The sequence below is a fragment of the Armigeres subalbatus genome, chromosome 2 (assembly GCF_024139115.2).
Source record: "Armigeres subalbatus isolate Guangzhou_Male chromosome 2, GZ_Asu_2, whole genome shotgun sequence".
Classification (NCBI taxonomy): Eukaryota; Metazoa; Arthropoda; class Insecta; order Diptera; family Culicidae; genus Armigeres; species Armigeres subalbatus.
The window spans coordinates 296,510,770-296,530,171 of NC_085140.1; the positions used below are offsets into that span (position 1 = coordinate 296,510,770).

At 42.7% G+C, this 19,402-nt stretch overlaps 1 protein-coding gene across 1 annotated transcript in view; it reads left to right on the forward strand.

Moving 5' to 3' along the window:
• LOC134212443 (uncharacterized) overlaps positions 1 to 19,402 on the forward strand; it is a 437,347-nt gene that overhangs the window by 158,731 nt on the left and 259,214 nt on the right. The window contains exon 3 of the mRNA XM_062690312.1: positions 8,698 to 8,841. The gene's annotated coding sequence lies outside the window, so the exon portion shown is untranslated. The remainder of the gene's footprint in view (positions 1 to 8,697; positions 8,842 to 19,402) is intronic.

Below are 19,402 nucleotides of genomic sequence, written 5' to 3' on the forward strand. Positions count from 1 at the left end.
TACATGCTTACGGGCGAGGTGTAAGAATAGCAAATCGTTAAATTTGAGTGAATATGAAGGGATTTTGCCCATCTTTTCCATTGGAGCTTAATAATGGATAACTAATTATGCATTGTAATGGTAATATTCGTTTATAAATGTCCTACAACAGATCATATGAGTGATTTTATGAGTGAGGCTGTTTTGCCTGGAGGGGCATTTTGCACTGTTCTACCCTAACGATATCAAGCGTCCGTTGATATGTGAAAAAGACAAACGACGGATTCCACGCATTCTGTGTTGAGATATTGTAAATTTTGCGCCGTGTTCGACTCCCATGCAAAAAATATTGTCCCACCAGTTTCTCCATATATGGATGACGTCTCCACTGCAAGAAAAAGCTTTTCGGGATGTAAAAAAAAATGCAAGAATGATGTTTTGGATTGTGCTTTCGCTAATTTCTATACAATTGTCACATATTTTCGGTATTGGGGATAGACTATTTTGAACTTATTTTGACAAACATCCGACCCTCGAGTAATTTATGAAAAGGTCGTATGTGTTTTCGAGCAAAATATTTAAAAAAAATGCAACTCGGAAACCATTCATTGTATGAAAAATCTGTCTGAGAACAAACTGTAGGAGACTAACAGAGCTTTATGAGAAAAATGTTACACTGGTCAAAAAAATTATTTTACACTGATAAAATGTAAAAATTGAAATATCTCAAAAACCCATTTTTATATTTTCACCAGATTTTACCACAAAAACTTGACTTCAAAACGCTCATTTTAATGGTATCAGGTCAATGGAGAAGTTGAAAATAAAAGAGTTCCTCTAGAATTTCTTCCGAAATTCATCCAGAATGTTGTCCAGAATCTCCTGCAGAAGTTTCTCCAGGATTTCGTCCAGAAGCTCCTCCAGAATGTCGCCCGGAACTTCCTCCAGGATGTCATCAGGAAGTTCTTCCAGGTTTTCGTCCGGCAGTTCCTTCAGGATTTCGTCCTGCAGTTCCTCCAGGATTTCATCCAGAAGTTCTTTAGGGATTTCATCCAGGAGTTCCTCAAGGGTTTCGTCCAGAAGTGGTTCTAGTATTTCGTCCTAACGGTCCTCCAGGAATTGCTCCGGAAGTTCATCCAGGAATTCCTAAGGAAATTCATCCAGGAATTCCTCCGTTAGTTCCTCCAAGATTTCGTCCAAAAAGTGCCTCAGTATCTCGTCCCAATCGTTCTCGTCCCATATCGTTCCAACGTTCCTCCAGGAATGCCTCCGGAAGTTCCTCCAGGATGTCATCTGGAAGTTCCTCCAAGATTTCGTCCGGAAGTTCATCCAGGAATTCTCCTGGAAGTTCCTCCAAGATTTCGTCCGAAAAGTGCCTTAGTATCTCGTCCCATCTCGTCCCAACGTTCCTCCAGGAATGCCTGCGGAAGTTCCTCCAGGATGTCATCTGGAAGTTCCTCCAAGATTTCGTCCGGAAGTTCCTCCAGGATTTCGTCCGGAAGTTCCTCTAGCATTTCGTCCGAAACTTCCTCCAGGATTTCGTCCAGCAGTTCCTCCAGGATTTCGTCCGGAAGTTCTTTTAGGATTTCACCCAGAAGTTACTCCAGGAATTCGTCCGGAAGTTCCTCTAGATTTTCGTCTGGAAGTTCCTCTAGGATTTCATATGGCAGTTCCTCCATGAAATAGTCCGGAAGTTCTTTCCTCCGAAGGAAAGTTCCTCCAAGATTTCGTCCAGAAGTTCCTCCAGAATTTCACCCGGAAGTTCCTCCAGAATTTCATCCGAAAGTTCCTCCGGGATTTCGTTCGGAATTTCCTTAACCGATTCAATACTGACTTTTTTTCGTCGTATTTCAACATAAATTTTGGACATACCGCTTCAAAAACGGATGCAAACCATAAAAAAGTAAAAATATGTTGGAAAATATTTTTTTTTGAGATCTTTTAGCCAACCCCCCTTGAGTTCAGAACTTGATGATCTACATAAACTTCAAAGCGTTTTCCGGGGCCTCAATCCTAATATGAAGTTGGTAATGGTACTTAAGGCAAAATACTATTTTTATCAAATCGCAGTTTTGCCAGCACATCAAGGGTACTCCAAACCATTCTTGAGTTCAGATCTTGGAGGTCTTCAAGAAACAGATGTAGAAACCCTATGGGACATCATTACATCAGTATTTAAAAAAAATCAACACTCCTAGAATAGCTATGATACTCCAAACCATTCTTGAGTTCCGATATTGGAGGTCTACAAGGACAACAGAGTAATTCATACGGTCCTGAGTTTGTGTGTTAGTTGGACCAACCCCATGGGACATCATTACACCAGTATATACAAATCACAACATTTCCAGAGTTCCAGCGGTACTCCAAATCATTCTTGAGTTCAGTGATTGGATATCTTCAAGACCAACAGAGTGATTCATAGGTTTCCGAGCTTGTGTGTTAGTTGACGAAGCCTCATGGGACATTATTACATCAGTATATAAAAAAAAACTACATTCTCAGAATATCTTAGGTACTTCAAACCATTCTTGAGTTCACATCTTTGAGGTGTACAAGATCAACAGAGTAATTCAAAAGGTTTCAGTGCTTGTGTGTTAGTTGGAGAAGCCCCACGGACCGTCATTACATCAGTATATAAGAAATTCAACTTTCCCAGAGTAGCTACGGTACTCCAATCCATTCTTGAGTTCAGATATTGGAGGTCTACAACACAAACAGAGTGATTCATAGGGCCCTGAGCTTGTGTGATAGTTGGAGTAACCCCACGGGACATTATTACACCAGTATACACAAATTACAACATTCTCAGAGTTCGTGCGGTACTCCAAATAATTCTTGAGTTCAGATATTAGAGGTCTACAAGACCAACAGAGTTATTCATAGGTTTCCGAGCTTGTATGTATATATACAAATCATATCATTACCAAAATATCTAATATACCATAAATGAGCTATTCCAACTCATAAAAATAGTTGTGACATCAAAGATTTCATGTTGATCATTTTGAATATTAGTATCTGTACTCAAGGACAGTTTGGAGTTTCGCAAATATTGAACGAATTCAATAGTGTGTCTGTAATGGTGTTTTGAAGTCCCGTGGAGCTATTCCAACTCATAAAATAGTGTTACGAGTTACCTTGAAGCTACTCCATCTCATAAACATAGTTGAGAGTTCGAAAATCTTCGTGTTGATCGTTTTGAATATTAAGATCTGTGTTCAAGGACAGCTTGGAGTGTCGTTAATATTGAACGAATTCTGTGGTGCGTCTGTAATGGTGTTACGAGGTACCTTGGAGCGATTCCAACTCATAAAATTAGAGAGGACATCGTAGATCTTTATGTTGATCGATTTGAATATTAAGATCTGAATTCAAGGACGGTTTGGAGTATCATAGATATTGAAAAAAGATCTGTTATACCGCTGGACAGATGCAGGATTTTATCATAAAGCATTTCAATTTCAATTATTTAACAAGAATATGGTAAAGTATGGCGTTTATTCAAAATTACAACTGAAGGATAGTTTGGATGCTCTAGATCATCGAAGTGCCCATAACCTGACCTGTGCAATATTTTTCCTGGATGCAGCAGTTAATTTTGAACATTTTTGCTGAAGAAAGCAAGGCTCTATCTCTTAAAACTTATTTTTGACAGCTGATGTTCGTCTTGGGTCATAAATGTGCCATCCGTATTGAATCGATTAAGGATTTCGTCCTGAAGTTTCTCCAGTCCGAAAGTTCTCTCAGATATTCCTCCGGAAGTTCTTTCATGAATTCTTGCGGAAGTTCCTCCAGGAATTCCTCCCAAACTTCTTCTAGGATTTCATCTGGAAGTTCCTCTAGAATTTCGTCCAGAAGTTCCTCCATGATGTTGTCCGGAAGTTTTTTCATGATTTCGTCCGAAAGTTCGTCCAGGATTTCATCAGGAAGTTACTCCAGAATTTCATCTGAAAGTTTATCCAGAAATTCCTCCGCAAGATCCTCCCAGAAATTTTTCTGGAAGTTCCTCCAGAAACTCCTCCTGAAGTTTTTCCAGCAATTTCTCTGTTTTTTAACAATGTTCTAAAAACTGCGATGTGAATATGGACATTATGTTGGAAACTTGAAAAACGTATTGGAGGTAAGCACTTTTCTTCGATGGGACTAGAACATATGACCTTGATTAAAATAGTTTCTCTGGAAGTTCCATCTAAATTATATCCGAAAGTTTCTCCAGGAATTCCTCCGGAATATCGTCTAGAAAACTTGTTCAGGAGTTCCTTCAGGATTTCGTCAGAAAGATCCTCCAAGATTTCGTCCGAAAGTGACCAGGAATTCCTCCAGGATTTCGTCCAGATGTTCATTTCAAGTTTGCGTCCGGAAGTTCCTCCAGGATGTCGCCCGGTAGTTCCTCCAGGATTGCGTCTGGAAGCACCTCCAGGATTTCATCCGGAGGTTCCTCTAGGACAGCGGTTCTCAACCTGGGGTACATGTACCCCTGGGGGTACCTTCGCTGGCCTCAGGGGGTACCTCGGATTAAAATGCTTAATGGCGGATGTATTACAGTTCCAATCAAAACGTATTTTAAAAATATTTCATTTCATTTCATTTATTTAGTGAACATCTAAACAGATAACATTGAATCAACAATTTGATGCCACAATACACGGTTCGAGGCCGCATCTCTCCATCCACGGATACGCCCCTCGCTCGCCAAGTCGTTTTGCACCTGGTCTGCCCATTGGTCATTAAAAAATTTAATCTACATAATTAATCTACAAAATAAATGTTGAATAAAATGTTGAGAATATGGTTCTGAACTAAAATCTAGAGTCTAAAGGATCAGAAGTCGTGATTTAAGAGACGTGAGGGCTTTGTCCGAAAAGTTCAGTTGCTTCTTTGCTAGGGCGTGCTTTCAAGAAGTTAGGAAGCCTCCTTCCAAGAGTCTCGGAAGCCTCCTTCCAAGAGGCTCGGAAGTCTCCTTCCAAGAGGCTCGGAAGTCTCCTTCCAAGAGGCTTAGAAGCCTCCTTCCAAGAGGCTAAGAAGCCTCCTTCCAAGCGGCTCAGAAGCCTCCTTCCAAGAGGCTCAGAAGCCTCCTTCCAAGAGGCTCGTAAGCCTCCTTCCAAGAGGCTCAGAAGCCTCCTTCCAAGAGGCTCAGAAGCCTCCTTCCAAGAGGCTCGGAAGCCTCCTTCCAAGAGGCTCAGAAGCCTCCTTCCAAGAGGCTCGGAAGCCTCCTGCCAAGAGGCTCAGACGCCTCCATCCAAGAGGCCTCAGATGCCTCCTTCCAAGTGCCTCAGAAGCCTCCTTCCAAGAGGCTCCGAAGCCTCCTTCCAAGAGGCTCCGAAGCCTCCTTCCAAGAGGCTCGGAAGTCTGCTTCCAAGAGGCTCCAAGTCTCCTTCCAAGAGGCTCAGAAGCCTCCTTCCAAGAGGCTCGGAAGCCTCCTTCCAAGAGGCTCAGGCCTCCTTCCAAGAGGCTCTGAAGCCTCCTTCCAAGAGGCTCAGGCCTCCCTTCCAAGAGGCTCAGAGCCTCCTTCCAAGAGGCTCGGAAGCCTCCTTCCAAGAGCTCAGGAAGCCTCCTTCCAAGAGGCTCAGAAGCCTCCTTCCAAGAGGCTCAGGAAGCCTCCTTCCAAGAGGCTCAGAGCCTCCTTCCAAGAGGCCTGGAAGCCTCCTTCCAAGAGGCTCAGGAAGCCTCCTTCCAAGAGGCTCAGAAGCCTCCTTCAAGAGGCTCAAGCCTCCTTCCAAGAGGCTCAGGAAGCCTCCTTCCAAGAGGCTCAGAAGCCTCCTTCCAAGAGGCTCAGAAGCCTCCTTCCAAGAGGCTCAGAGCCTCCTTCCAAGAGGCTCAGAAGCCTCCTTTCAAGAGCTCAGAAGCCTCCTTCCAAGAGGCTCAGAAGCCTCCTTCCAAGAGGCTCAGAAGCCTCCTTCCAAGAGGCTGGAAGCCTCCTTCCAAGAGGCTCAGGAAGCTTCCTTCCAAGAGGCCTGGAAGCCTCCTTCCAAGAGGCTCAGAAGCCTCCTTCCAAGAGGCTCGGAAGCCTCCTTCCAAGAGGCTCAGGAAGCCTCCTTCCAAGAGGCTCAGAAGCCTCCTTCCAAGAGGCTCAGAAGCCTCCTTCCAAGAGGCTCAGAGCCTCCTTCCAAGAGCTCGGAAGCCTCCTTCCAAGAGGCTCAGGAAGCCCCCTTCAAGAGGCTCAGGAAGCCTCCTTCCAAGAGGCTCGGAAGCCTCCTTCCAAGAGGCTCAAAGCCTCCTTCCAAGAGCTCAGGAAGCCTCCTTCCAAGAGGCTCAGAGCCTCCTTCCAAGAGGCTCTGGAAGCCTCCTTCCAAGAGGCTCAGGAAGCCTCCTTCCAAGAGGCTCAGAGCCTCCTTCAAGAGGCTCAGAAGCCTCCTTCCAAGAGGCCTGGAAGCCTCCTTCCAAGAGGCTCAGAAGCCTCCTTCCAAGAGGCTCAGAAGCCTCCTTTCAAGAGGCTCAGAAGCCTCCTTCCAAGAGGCTCAGAAGCCTCCTTCCAAGAGGCTCAGAAGCCTCCTTCCAAGAGGCTCGGAAGCCTCCTTCCAAGAGGCTCGGAAGCCTCCTTCCACGAGGCTCGGAAGCCTCCTTCCAAGAGGCTCGGAAGCCTCCTTCCAAGAGGCTCTGAAGCCTCCTTCCAAGAGGCTCTGAAGCCTCCTTCCAAGAGGCTCTGAAGCCTCCTTCCAAGAGGCTCGGAAGCCTCCTTCCAAGAGGCTCGGAAGCCTCCTTCCAAGAGGCTCGGAAGCCTCCTTCCAAGAGGCTCGGAAGCCTTCTTCCAAGAGGCTCGGAAGCCTTCTTCCAAGAGGCTCGGAAGCCTCCTTCCAAGAGGCTCGGAAGCCTCCTCCGAAAATTCCTCCAGGATTACTTCTGAAATTTCTTCCACAATTTCGTCCGGTAGTTCCTCCAGAATTTCATCCGAAAGCTCCTCCACGAATTCTTTCAGAAGTTTCTCTCGGAGTTTTTTCAAATGATCCTCCAGGAATTCCTCCAAAACTTCCTTCAGGAATTCCTTCAAAACTTTCTCCAAGAATTCCTCCGAAAGATCCTCCAAGAAATCCTTCGGAATTTCCGCCTGAAATTCCTCCGAAAGTTCCTCCAGCAATGCCTCCGGAAATTCCTCCAAGAATTTCTCCAATATTTACAATGTTATGAAAAATCCGATTTGAGTATGTACATCATGTGGAAGATTTGTTATTTAAAAAATGTATTGGAGGTGACCGCTTTCCTTAGATGGGCCCGGAACTATGACTTCAATCAAACTGATTTCTCCAGAAATTCCTCCAAAAAAATTCTCCGGAAATTCTAGTGGAAATTCCTCTAAAAATTCTTATCAGAATTTCTAAAAAAAATTTCATCATAATTACTCCAGGAAGATTCTTCAAGAATTTTTCGGAAGTTTCTCCAGGAAATCCTTCATAAGCTCTTCAGGGAGCTCGTCCGGAAGCCCCTCAAATAATTCCTCCGTAGATTCCCGCACGAATTCTTCCAGAAGTTCCTAAAGTATTTCCTTCAAAATTCGAATTTATTTTTGACGGCGGCGGTGGCGCAAGAAATTCAGCGGTGGCAGAACAACATTGGATTCCGAAAAGTTCGTCCTTAAGACCTGTACTTTAATTTCTTGGAATTCTTGGATGGCCTGGAATGGGACATATGTTGAAGGCATGTCCAATTTGATTCAAGAATCGCTAGGAATATTGATGTTCCGCTGGGAGCATGTACCATTTAAAAAGGCCGATAGATGTTAGTTTATGTGTAGAGGTCTGAAAGTAAAAACTCCAATCCAAAACTTGAACTATACAGGTTTTTAAACAAACTTGCTCAAAGAATTAGGTTTTGACCTCCACAGTCTTATAAAAATCTGATTCACATACCAACCTCTGCTTGTCTTGCGTACAACATGCGACTCGATTTTATCGATCAAAGTGTTTAAAATGCGATCATGCTACCACCGCTCCACGGTACCTAAATTCTATTTATCCTTCAATTTGTCGCGCGAAACGTGTTCTCCATATAATAACAATTTCTAGCCGTTGGGATTAAACAACCCCGCCCATTGCCCGGTCTGGTATCCTCTTCTTCCGGGATAGATTGTATAATGTTTACAAATCTACCGCCAAAGTACCGTAGTTCAGTGGGGCCGTCTCGATTTCATCCGATACACGCGCCCCGCACACAGAGCGGAGTGAGCAATTTCAGGACGAAAGACGCGTTTCGCATAAATTAAGTTAGGCAGTGCCGCCGAGCGATGTGGCCGTGCAGATTGGTAGATAAGGCTGGAAAGGAAGCGGCGCACGCGGCGTCATCAATTTCCGTGATTTGCTTTCTTCGGTTTAAATTTCTGCTGGGAATACTTGTGGCGCTGGTTGCATGACACGGTCGTTGCCACCTAGGAGGATTCCTCTCCCTAATGGATGTTTGAACAGTGATTAATTAGGTGAAGACGGTTTAAAATCGCTTTCTTGCAGCATTATGTACCGGCCTAACACTAAGCACCTTGTAATCGGTTTGGTTCCAAGCTTTGGTGTCAGTTTAGAACAATCTTTTGGGTGTGTTAATCGATATTTAGGAATCGTCAAATTTTCTTTTTTTCACTAAGCGGAATGATATAGCAAGTTCAAGTGAGAAGAACGAAAAGTAGAACGTTTTTCATGGCATTTATAGACAGCCACATTTCTGAGAAACTCAATGCAATACATATCACTAAAATCTGCATTTTATTTTTCTCCGAATTTACTTTTTTAGGTACCAGATGGAGCAATCAATCCCTTGAAAGTTCACTTGTCTTGTGATTGCGTGGCGGGTCCCATCTCTCGAACAGACAGAGAAGCATAGGAGGACAGGTCAAACCAGCAGAGACGCGGGGAGCAGCCGCATACATTCCTTAAGGTAAGATAATTTAACAACCACTCCTTTTTTGGGGATGGTGTTCCGTCTTGATGGAATGGGGTCATTGAACTGCCCATCGAGTCCCGTTGTGGTCACCACCGCAAAGTGCAGTGCTGCGTGATGGTGCAACTGGTAATTTGTATCCCATTTTTTGTCCGACAGAAACTCAATTATCTCATCGATGTCGGTGTCGTATTTCATCAGGGGGTCCTCCTCTCGGCAGCACACCTTCGAATTATTCATTACATGCTGGTTGGCATCCGATGGATGAAAAATAAGGGATTTTTTTCTCTCTCCCATATCGTCGTATGTATGATGCTAAAATATGTCGAACAGCTCAGTGACGTGGAATTACAAATGATTGCATGTGTTCGTCCTGCAAATCCTCGGAATATTCGAGAGGTGCACGGATGCCCAAAAGGCATTCAAGATGTTTCACAGCTTCAGGTGTTGCAAACCGGACTGCCGCTGTGGAAGGGATTGAACTCTCAAAAGGGAAGATGGGAATTTAAAAAAAAGTGGTCAAACGAAGTACAAGGCATTATTAAATCATCTGTTGGTCGTGTATGGCTGCAGGATGAATAGGGAGCGGAGCGAATTGCATTTCGAAAATGACAGTCGCTGCCAGGTTGACCGTTTTAATGACATACGTGCATAATTTTTGGACTTTTTTTTGTTTTCAGACGCAATTTTTAATGGAAAACGTAATAAGGATTCAATGGTTATAAAACGACATATGTACACAACAAAAAGCATTGGTTAGTTTCGCTTTAACACTAGGATTCATTCGTTCAGAAAATCGTTGTAACTAAATTTTCAAACGGCTATATCTCAGTGGTTTTTCAACCGATTTTCTCAGTTTTTTCACCAACCTCTTAGCCATCTCTTCTAGTTTCTGGACATTGCAAAATATTGTATCTAGGGGTGTTCAATTTTTCACTAGAGCTGTGGGAGTAAAGCAACGGATTTAGAAAAATGCGATTTTGGAGATATACTTATACTTCATTACCAAAAATGATATCTATTCATATAGTGATGATGGAAATGATAAAATAACAAATAAAAGACATCACCTGCAACATAAGAACACATTTTGAGCATCCCTACTATGCATACGATGATAATTCGATACCTTTAGGGACCACTTTATACTACAGGATGTATGAAGCTTCAGAAAATGTTTTCAAGCATGTTGTCTACTGTGAACTTGTTAAAATAAATGTAAACTATATAAGAAACATGTGTGATAATAAATTATGATGTTCTAGGATCTCCGAACTGTACTGGAATTTGAATCAAATGGTCTACCGAATCAACCAAGGCTACCATAATGCCCCCAGCCGCAGTATTAACCCAATTATGTCCTCCGAGTATTTGTCTTTCACTTGCGTCTCAAATCCAAACATATGAGATGTTGTAAGATCTCCAAATTGTCCTGGAGTTTGAATCAAATGGTCTACCGAATCAACCAAGACTTCCATGATGTCCCATACCGCGGTATCAACCCAATTATGTCCTCCGAGTATTTATCTTTCACTTGCGTCTCAACTCCAGGCATTTGAGATGTTGTAAGATCTCCAAATTGTCCTGAAGTTTGAGTAAAATGGTCTATCGAAACAACCAAGGCATCCATGATGTCCTCAGCCGCGGTGTCAACCCAATTATGTCCTCCGAGTATTTGTCTTTCACTTGCGTCTCAAATCCAGGCATTTGAGATGTTGTAAGATCTCCAAATTGTCCTGGAGTTTGAGTAAAATGGTCTATCGAATCAACCAAGGCTTCTATGATGTCCTCTGCCGTAGTATGAACCATATTATGTCCTCCGAGTATTTGTCTTTCACATGCATCTCAAGTCCATGCTTTTGAGATGTTGTAAGATCTCCAAATTGTCCTGGAGTTTGAGTAAAATGGTCTATCGAATCAACGAAGGCATCCATGATGTCCCCAGCCGCGGTATCAAACCAATTATGTCCTTCGAGTATTTATCTTTCACTTGCGTCTCAACTCCAGGCATTTGAGATGTTGTAAGATCTCCAAATTGTCCTGAAGTTTGAGTAAAATGGTCTATCGAAACAACCAAGGCATCCATGATGTCCTCAGCCGCGGTGTCAACCCAATTATGTCCTCCGAGTATTTGTCTTTCACTTGCGTCTCAAATCCAGGCATTTGAAATGTTGTAAGATCTCCAAATTGTCCTGGAGTTTGAGTAAAATGGTCTATCGAATCAACCAAGGCTTCTAAGATGTCCTCTGCCGTAGTATGAACCATATTATGTCCTCCGAGTATTTGTCTTTCACATGCATCTCAAGTCCATGCTTTTGAGATGTTGTAATATCTCCAAATTGTCCTGGAGTTTGAGTAATATGGTCTATCGAATCAACGAAGGCATCCATGATGTCCCCAGCCGCGGCATCAAACCAATTATGTCCTTCGAGTATTTATCTTTCACTTGCGTCTCAAACCCAGGCATTTGAGAAGTCGTAAGATCTTCAAATTGTCCTGGAGTTTGAGTAAAATGGTCTATCGAATCAACTAAGGCTTCCATGATGTCCTCTGCCGAAGTATAAACCCTACTATGTCCTCCGAGTATTTGTATTTCACTTGCGTCTCAAATCCAAACATATGAGATGTTGTAAGATCTCCAAATTGTCCTGGAGTTTGAATCAAATGGTCTACCGAATCAACCAAGGCTTCAATGATGTCCCATACCGCGGTATCAACCCAATTATGTCCTTCAGGTATTTATCTTTCACTTGCGTCTCAAATCCAGGCATTTGAGATGTTGTAAGATCTCCAAATTGTCCTGAAGTTTGAGTAAAATGGTCTATCGAATCAACCAAGGCTTCCATGATGTCCTCAGCCGCGATGTCAACCCAATCATGGCCTCCGAGTATTTATCTTTCACTTGCGTCTCAAATCCAGGCATTTGAGGTGATGTAAGATCTCCAAATTATCCTGGAGTTTGAGTAAATTGGTCTATTGAATCAACCAAGGCATCCATGATGTCTTCAGCCGCGGTGTCAACCCAATCATGTCCTCCGAGTATTTATTTTTCACTTGCGTCTCAAATCCAGGCATTTGAGTTGTTGTAAGATCTCCAAATTGTCCTGGAGTTTGAGTAAAATGGTCTATCGAATCATCGAAGGCATCCATGATGTCTTCTGCCGTAATATAAACCCTACTATGTCCTCCGAGTATTTATCTTTCACTTGCGTCTCAAATCCAGGCATTTGATTTGTTGTAAGATCTCCAAATTGCCCTGGAGTTTGAGCAAAATGGTCTATCGAATCAACCAAGGCTTCCATGATGTCCTCTGCCGCGGTATCACCCCAATTATGTACTCCGAGTATTTGTCTTTTACTTGCGCCTTAAATCTAGGCATATGAGATGTTGTAAAATCTCAAATTGTCTTGAAGTTTGAATCAAACGGTCTAACGAATCCACCAAGGCTTCCATGAAGTCCCCAGTCGCGGCATCAACCCAATTATGTCCTCTGAATATTTGTCTTCCACTTGCGTCGCACTTTCAGGCAATTGAAATGTTGTAAGATCTCCAAATTGTCCTTGAGTTTGAATCAAATGGTCTATCGAATCGACCAAAGCTTTCATGATGTCCCCAGCCGTGCTACCAACCCAATTATGACCTCCGAGTATTTGCATTTCTTTTGCGCCTCAAATCAAGGCATTTGAGATGTTGTAAGATCTCCAAATTATGCTGGAGTTTGAGTGAAATGGTCTATCGAATCAACCAAGGCTTCCATAAAGTCTCTAGCTTGTCTTTAACTTGCGCCTCAAATCCAGGCAAATGAGATGTTGTAATATCTCCTAAATGTCCTGGAGTTTGTATCAAATAGTCTAGCAAATCAACCAAGGCTTCCATGCTGTTTCCAGCAGCGGTATCAACTCAATAATGTTCTCCGAGTCTTCAAGTTCCATTTACGTCACAAATCCAGGCATATGAGATGTTGAAAGATATCCAAATTGTCCTGGAGTTTGAAACAAATGGCCTACCGAATCAACGAATGCTTCCATAATATCCCCAGCCGCAGTTTCAACACAATTATTTCCTCCGAGAATTTGTCTTTCACTTGCGTCTCAAATCCTGACATATCATATGTTGGAAGATCTCCAAATTATTCTGGAGTTTAAATCAAATGGTCTACCGAATCAACCAAGGCTTCCATGAAGTCCCTAGCCACGGTATCAACTCAATTACGTCCCCCGAGTATTTGACTTTCTCGTGCGTCACAAATCCAGGCATATGAGATGTTGTAAAATCTCCAAATCGTCCTGGAGTTTGAATCAAATGGCCTACCGAATCAACCAAGACTTCAATAGACCATTTTGCTCATACTCTAGGACCATTTTGAGATCTCACAACATCTCCTATGCCTGGATTCGAGACGCAGGTGGAAGACAATTATTCGGAGGACATGATAGGGTTTATACTGCGACTGAGAACATCATGGAGGCCTTGGTTGACTCGATAGACCAATTTACTCAAAATCCAGGACAATTCGGAGATCTTAGAACATCTCAAATGCCTGGATTTGAGACGCAAGTGAAAAATAAATAAGGGAGGGACATAATTGGGTTAATACCGCGACAGGGGACATCATTGGAGCCTTGGTTGATTCGGTAGACCATTTTACTCAAACTCCAGGACAATTTGGAGATCTTACAACATCTCATATGCCTGGATATGAGGCGCAAGTGAAATGCAAATACTTGAAGGGCATGAAAGAGTTGATATCGCGGCTGGGGACATCATGGCATGGGGACATGCCTTGGTTGATTCGTTAGACCATTTGATTCAAAGTGCAAGATATTTTACATCTCAAATGCCTGGATTTGAGACAAGTGAAAGACGAATACTCGGAGTACATAATTGGGGTGATCCCGCGGCAGAGAACATCATGGAAGCCTTGGTTGATTCGATAGACCATTTTACTCAAACTCCAGGACAATTTGGAGATCATACAACAACTCAAATGGCTAGATTTGAGACGCAAGTGAAAGACAAATACTTGGAGGACATAGTAGGTTTTAAACTACGGCAGAGGACATCATGGAAGCCTTAGTTGATTCGATAGACCATTTTACTCAAACTCCAGGACAATTTGGAGATCTTACAACAACTCAAATGCCTGGATTTGAGATGCAAGTGAAAGACAAATACTCGGAGGACATGGTTGGGTTGACACCGCGGCTGAAGACATCATGGATGCCTTAGTTGATTCGATAGACCATTTTACTCAAACTTCAGGACAATTTGTAGATCTCACAACATCTCAAATGCCTGAATTTGAGACTCAAGTGAAAGATAAATACTCGGAGGACATAATTGGGTTGATACCGCGGAATGGGACATCATGGAAGCCTTGGTTGATTCGGTAGACCATTTTACTCAAACTCCAGGACCATTTGGAGATCTTACAACAACTCAAATGCCTGGATTTGAGACGCAAGTGAAAGATAAATACTCGGAGGACATATTTGGGTTGATACCGCGGCTAGGGACATCATGGATGCCTTCGTTGATTCGATAGACCATTTTACTCAAACTCCAGGACAATTTGGAGATCTTACAACAACTCAAATGCCTGGATTTGAGACGCAAGTGAAAGATAAATACTCGGAGGACATAATTGGGTTGATACCGCGGCTAGGGACATCATGGATGCCTTCGTTGATTCGATAGACCATTTTACTCAAACTCCAGGGCAATTCGGAGATCTTACAACATCTCAAATGCCTGGATTTGAGATGCAAGTGAAAGAAAAATACTCGGAGGACATAATAGGGTTTATACTACGCCAGAGGACATCATGGAAGCCTTGGTTGATTCGGTAGACCATTTGATTCAAACTCCAGGACAATTTGGAGATCTTACAATATCTCATATGTTTGAATTTGAGGCGCAAGTGAAAGACAAATACTCGGAGGTTATAATTGGGTTGATACTGCGGCTGGGGGCATTATGGAAGCCTTGGTTGATTCGGTAGACCATTTGATTCAAATTCCAGTACAGTTCGGAGATCCTAGAACATCATAATTTATTAACACACATGTTTCGTATATAGTTTACATTTATTTTAATAAGTTCACAGTAGACAACATGCTTGAAAACATTTTCTGAAGCTTCATAAATTCTGTAGTATAAAGTGGTTCCTAAAGGTACCAAATTATCATCGTATGCATAGTAGGGATGCTCAAAATGTGTTCTTATGTTGCAGGTGATGTCTTTTATTTGTTATTTTATCATTTCCATCATCACTATATGAATAGATATCATTTTTGGTAATGAAATATAAGTATATCTCCAAAATCGCATTTTTCTAAATCCGTTGCTTTACTCCCACAGCTCTAGTGAAAAATTGAACACCCCTAGATACAATATTTTGTAATGTCCAGAAACTAGAAGAGACGGCTAAGAGGTTGGTGAAAAAACTGGGAAAATCGGTTGAAAACTCACTGAGATATAGCCATTTGAAAATTTAGTTACAACGATTTTCTGCACGAATGTAAGTTTTTTTAGCGAATCAATCCTAGTGTTAACCCGTTTCGGTCTGACCTAGAAATCAAAATTGAAATAACCCGTGTAGGCTCATTTTTCGTCCGATTGCCATGAATTTTTCAGAGAAGAAACGTCACCATGTCTATTTTTTTGGTACATGACTTGATTTGACCATGTTGGCCGGATTTATTAAGGAGGTGCTGGGTCAGGTGCAGTAAAAAACGGGTCATTTTTTTTAAACCATTGATAAATGAACGAAAGTGACCAGAATGCTGATGCAAACGTGGTCAATCATCATTGACCAGCATCAGAAGTTAGTTTTGATACATTTGAATCACCAGGACAAGGTTCCGGAAGTGCCGGGAACCTGGTTCCCTGGGGTATCCCTGGGGTGGTGGACACTTTTCAATTGGACACAACACAGTCTTGCGACATATCAAACTTCATAGTTTTGGAAGAGAATCCTAATAGATGAGTTTTTGGGAGGTTTTGGACACATTGGCCATATCTGGAAGTGTTCCCGGGATCCTGGTTCCCTCAAGGAAGTGGACAAATTTTGATTAGCACCGAAACCCATCTTGCGACATATCAAACTCCATGATTTTGAAAGACACGCACAACACATGATTTTTTGAGAGGTTTTGGACACATTGGCCTCGTCCGTAAGTATTCCCGAGAGCCTGGTTCCCTCAAGGAAGCGGACAAATTTCGATTAGAACCGAAACCCAACTTGCGACATATCAAACTCCATGATTTTGGAAGACTAGCTCAATAGATGAGTTCTTGAGAAGTTTTGGACACATTGGCCACATCCGGAAGTGTTCCCGGGAACCTTGTTCCCTCAAGGAAGTAGAAAAATTTCGATTAGCACCGAAACCCATCTTGCGACATATCAAACTCCATGATTTTGAAAGACAAGCTCAATAGATAAGTTTTTGAGAGGTTTTGAGCACATTGGCCACGACCGGGAGTGTTCCCGGGAATTTGGTTCCCCCAAAAAAGTGGACAAATCTTGCTTAGCACCAAAACCCATCTTGCGATACATCAAACTCCATGATTTTTTAAAACAAGCTCAATAGATGAAATTTTGAGAGGTTTTGAGCACATTGGTCACGTCTGGAAGTGTTCCCGGGAACCTGGTTCCCTCAGGGAAGCTAACAAATTTCGATAAGCATTGAAACCCATCTTGCGACATATAAAACTCCATGGTTTTGGAAGACAAGCTCAAAAAATGGGTTTTTGAAAGATTTTGGACACATTGGCCACGTCAGGAAGTGTTTCCGGGAACCTGGTTCCCTCAAACTCCATGATTTTGGAAGACAAGCTCAATAGATGGGTTTTTGAGGGATTTTGGACACATTGGCCACGTTCGGAAGTGTTCCCGGGAGCCTGATTTCCTCAGGGAAGCGAACAAATTTCGATTAGCGCCGGAACCCTTCTTGCGGTATGCCAAACTCCATGACTTTGAAAGACAAGCTCAATAAATGAGTTTCTGAGAGGTTTTGGACACATTGGCCACGTTCGGAAGTGTTCCCGGGTACCTGGTTCCTTCAGAGAAGTGGACAAATTTTGATTAGCACCGAAACCCATCTTGCGACATATCAAACTCCGTGATTTTGAAAGACAAAATGAATACATGATTTTTTTTTTGAGATTTTGGACACATTGGCCACGACTGGAAGTGTTCTTGGGAACCTGGTTCCCTCAAGGAAGTAAACAAATTAAGATTAGTACCGAAACTCATCTTGGGCCGTAACAAACTCCATGATTTTGATAGTCAAGCAAAATAATGAAGTTTGATATGTCGTAAGATGGGTTTTGGAACCAATCGAAATTTGACCGCTTCGCTGAGAGAACCAGGCTCCCGGGAACACTCCCGGACGTGGCCAGTGTGTCCAAAATCTCTCAAAAATTCATGTATTGTGCTTGTCTTTCAAAATCATGGAGTTGGACATGCCCCAAAATAGGTTTCGGTGCTAATCGAAATTTATCCGGTCCCCTGAGGGAATCAGGCTCCCGAGAACACTTCCGGATGTGGTCAATGTGTCCAAAACCTCTCAAAAACTCATCTATTGAGCTTGTCTTTCAAAATCATGGAGTTTGATGGGTCGCAAGATGGGTTTCAGTGCTAATCAAAATTTGTCCACTTCCCTGAGGGAACCAGCCTCCCGGGAACACTTTCGGACGTGACCAACCTGTCCAAAATCTCTTAAAAAATCATGTATTGTGCTTGTTTTTCAAAATCATGGAGTTTGATGTATCGCAAGATGGGTTTTGGTGCTAGGCAAGATTTGTCCACTTTCTTGGGGGAACCAAATTCCCGGGAACACTTCCGGATGTGGTCAATCTGTCCAAAACCTCTCAAAAACTCATCAATTGAGCTTGTCTTTCAAAATCATGGAGTTTTTATATGTCGCAAGATGGGTTTCGGTGCCAATCAAAATTTTTCCACTTCCATGAGGGAACCAGGCTCCCGGGAACACTTCCGGACGTGACCAATGTCCAAAATCTCTCAAAAATTCATGTATTATGCTTGTTTTTCAAAATCATGGAGTTTGATGTATCGCAAGATGGGTTTTGGTGCTTGGCAAGATTTGTCCACTTTCTTGGGGGAACCAAATTTCCGGAAACACTTCCGGACGTGGCCAATGTGTCCAAAACCTCTCAAAAACTCATCTATTGAGCTTGTCTTTTAAAATCATGGAGTTTGATATGTCGCAAGATGGGTTTCGGTGCTAATCGAAATTTTTCCACTTCCTTGAGGGAACCAGGCTCTCAGGAACACTTCCGAACGTGGCCAATGTGTCGAAAACCACTCAAAAACTCATCTATTGAGCTTGTCTTTTAAAATCATGGAGTTTGATATGTCGCAAGATGGGTTTCGGCGCTAATCGAAATTTTTCCACTTCCATGAGGGAACCAGGTTTCCAGGAACATTTCCGGATGTGGCCAATGTGTCCAAAATCTCTAAAAAAAACATCTATTGAGCTTGTCTTTCAAAATTATGGAGTTTGTGTCGCAAGATGGGTTTCGTTGCTAATCGCAATTTGTCCACTTCCTTGAGGGAACCAGGTTCCCGGGAACACTTCCGGATGTGGCCAATGTGTCCAAAACCTCTCAGGAACTCATCTATTGAGCTTGTCTTCCAAAATCATGGAGTTTGATATGCCGCAAGATGGGTTTCGGTGCTAATCAAAATTTGTCCACTTCCCTGAGGGAACCAGGCTCCCGGGAACACTTCCGAACGTGGCCACTGTGTCCAAAACCTCTCAAAAACTCATCTATTGAGCTTGTATTTCAAAATCATGGAGTTTGATATGTTGCAAGATGGGTTTCGGTGCTAATCAAAATTTGTCCACTTCCTTGAGGGAACCAGGCTCCCGGGAACACTTCCGAACGTGGCCACTGTGTCCAAAACCTCTCAAAAGCTCATCTATTGAGCTTGTATTTCAAAATCATGGAGTTTGATATGTTGCAAGATGTGTTTCGGAACGAATCGAAATTTGTCCACTTCCTTGAGGAAACCAGGATCCAGGAACACTTCCAGATGTGGCCAATGTGTCCAAAACCTCCCAAAAACTCATCTATTAGGATTCTCTTCCAAAACTATGAAGTTTGATATGTCGCAAGACTGGGTTGTGTCCAATTGAAAAGTGTCCACCACCCCAGGGATACCCCAGGGAACCAGGTTCCCGGCACATCCGGAACCTTGTCCTGGTGATTCAAATGTATCAAAACTAACTTCTGATGCTGGTCAATGATGATTGACCACGTTTGCATCAGCATTCTGGTCACTTTCGTTCATTTATCAATGGTCTTAAAAAAATGACCCGTTTTTTACTGCATCTGACCCTGGACCCCCCCTTAATAAATCCGGCCGGATTGGCACCATGGTCAAATCAAGTCATGTACCAAAAAATAGACATGGTGACGCTTCTTCCCTGAAAATTTCATGGCAATCGGACGAAAAATGAGCCTACACGGGTTATTTCAATTTTGATTTCTAGGTCAGACCGAAACGGGTTAATGACTTGAAGATGAATAA